The sequence below is a fragment of the Rutidosis leptorrhynchoides genome, chromosome 8 (genome assembly GCF_046630445.1).
Source record: "Rutidosis leptorrhynchoides isolate AG116_Rl617_1_P2 chromosome 8, CSIRO_AGI_Rlap_v1, whole genome shotgun sequence".
Classification (NCBI taxonomy): Eukaryota; Viridiplantae; Streptophyta; class Magnoliopsida; order Asterales; family Asteraceae; genus Rutidosis; species Rutidosis leptorrhynchoides.
In genome coordinates this window covers 127249669-127252744 of record NC_092340.1, presented here as the reverse complement: position 1 = coordinate 127252744, position 3076 = coordinate 127249669, and positions in this window count along the sequence as shown.

Sequence of the window (3076 nt, the reverse complement as noted above, 5' to 3'; positions counted from 1 at the left end):
TATACATTAAAATGTCCTTACAACGATAATCGTTACATATATGCCTCGTTTCAAAATCCTTAAGTTAGTAGTCTTGTTTTTACATATGTAGTTAATTGTTAACACACTTAATGGTATACTTAATTATCATTTTATCATGTTAAACATAGTGTATCTATATCTTAATATGATTCATATGTATTTAGTAAGACGTTGTTATAACGATAATCGTTATATATATTGTTTCGAGTTTCTTAATTCAATAATCTCATTTTTATGTATATCACTCATTGTTAATACACTTAGTAAGATACTTAATTATCTTAATCTCATGTTAACCATATATATCCATATATATATATATATATATATATATATATATATATATATATATATATATATATATATATATATATATCATGTAGTTTTTACAAGTTTTTAACGTTCGTGAATTGCCGGTCAACTTGGGTGGTCAATTGTCTACATGAAACTCATTTCAATTAAACAAGTCTTAACAAGTTTGATTTCTTAACATGTTGGAAACATTTAATCATACAAATATAGTTTTCATTTAATATATAATCATGGAAAAGTTCGGGTGACTACAGTACCTACCTATTAAATAAATTTTGTCCCGAAATTTTAAGCGGTTGAAGGTGTTGACGCATCTTCTGGAAATAAGTGCGGGTTTTCTTCTTTATCTGGTCTTCACGTTCCCAGGTGAACTCAGGTCCTCTTCGAGCATTCCATCGAACCTTAACAATTGGTATCTTGTTTTGGTTAAGCCTTTTAACCTCACGATCCATTATTTCCACGGGTTCTTCGATGAATTAAAGTTTTTCATTGATTTGGATTTCGTCTAGCGGAATAGTGAGATCTTCTTTTGCAAAACATTTCTTCAAATTCGAGACGTGGAAAGTGTTATCTACAGCCGCGAGTTGTTGAGGTAACTCAAGTCGGTAAGCTACTGGTCCGACACGATCTATAATCTTGAATGGCCCGATGTATCTTGGATTTAGTTTCCCCCGTTTACCAAATTGAACAACACCTTTCCAAGGTGAAACCTTAAGCATGACCATCTCTCCAATTTCAAATTCTATATCTTTTCTTTTAATTTCCGCGTAGCTCTTTTGTCGACTTTGGGCGGTTTTTAACCGTTGTTGAATTTGAATGATCTTCTCGGTAGTTTCTTGAATTATATCTGGACCCGTAATTTTTCTATCCCCAACTTCACTCCAACAAATTGAAGACCTACACTTTCTACCATAAAGTGCCTCAAACGGTGCCATCTCTATACTCGAGTGGTAACTGTTGTTGTAGGAAAACTCTGCTAACGGTAGGTGTCGATCCCAACTGTTTCCAAAATCAATAACACATGCTCTTAGCATGTCTTCAAGCGTTTGTATCGTCCTTTCGCTCTGCCCATCAGTCTATGGATGATAGGCAGTATTCATGTCTAGACGAGTTCCTAATGCTTGCTGTAATGTCTGCCAAAACCTTGAAACAAATCTGCCATCCCTATCAGAGATAATAGAGATTGGTATTCCATGTCTGGAGACAACTTCTTTCAAGTATAATCGTGCAAATTCTCCATTTTGTCATCTTCTCTCATTGGCAGAAAATGTGCTGATTTGGTGAGACGATCGACTATTACCCAAATAGTATCATAACCACTTGCAGTCCTTGGCAATTTAGTAATGAAATCCATGGTAATGTTTTCCCATTTCCATTCTGGGATTTCAGGTTGCTGAAGTAGACCTGATGGTTTCTGATGTTCATCTTTGACCTTAGAACACGTCAAACATTCTCCTACGTATTTAGAAATATCGGCTTTCATACCCGGCCACCAAAAGTGTTTCTTGAGATCTTTGTACATCTTCCCCGCTCCAGGATGTATTGAATATCTGGTTTTATGTGCTTCCTTAAGTACCATTTCTCTCACATCCCCAAACTTTGGCACCCAAATTCTTCCAGCTCTATATCGGGTTCCGTCTTCCCGAATATTAAGGTGTTTCTCCGATCCTTTGGGTATTTCATTCTTCAAATTCCCTTATCTTATAACTCCCTACTGCACCTCCTTTATTTGAGTAGTAAGGTTAGTACGAATAATTATATTCATAGCTTTTACCCGCATAGGTTCTCTGTCCTTTCTACTCAAAGCGTCGGCTACCACATTCGCCTTCCCCGGATGGTAACGAATCTCGAACTCGTAATCATTCAATAACTCAATCCACCGACGCTGCCTCATGTTTAGTTGTTTCTGATTAAATATGTGTTGGAGACTTTTGTGATTGGTATATATAATACTTTTGACCCCATATAAGTAGTGCCTCCAAGTCTTTAATGCAAAAACAACCGCGCCTAATTCGAAATCATGCGTCGTATAATTCTGCTCGTGAATCTTCAATTGTCTAGATGCATAAGCAATTACCTTTGTTCGTTGCATTAATACACAACTGAAGCCTTGCTTTGAGGCGTCACAATATATCACAAAATCATCATTCCCTTCAGGCAATGACAATATAGGTGTCGTAGTTAACTTTTTCTTTAACAATTGAAACGCTTTCTCCTGCTTATCCTTCCATTCAAATTTCTTCCCTTTATGCGTTAATGCAGTCAAGGGTTTTGCTATTTTGGAAAAATCTTGGATGAATCTTCTGTAGTAACAGCTAATCCTAAAAATTGACGTATATGCTTCGGAGTTTTCGGGGTTTCCCACTTTTTAACAGTTTCAATCTTTGCCGGATCCACCGGAATACCTTTTTTGTTCACTATGTGACCAAGGAATTGAATTTCTTCCAACCAAAATGCACACTTTGAAAATTTAGCGTACAGTTTTTCTTTCCTCAACAACTCTAGCACTTTTCTCAAATGTTCTTCGTGCTCTTGATCATTCTTTGAGTAAATAAGTATGTCATCGATGAAAACAATGACAAACTTGTCAAGGTATGGTCTACACACTCGGTTTATGAGGTCCATGAACACAGCTGGTGCGTTAGTCAACCCAAACGGCATAACCATAAACTCATAATGACCGTAACACGTTCTGAAAGCAGTCTTCGGAATATCATCCTCCTGATGATACCCAGAACGTAAA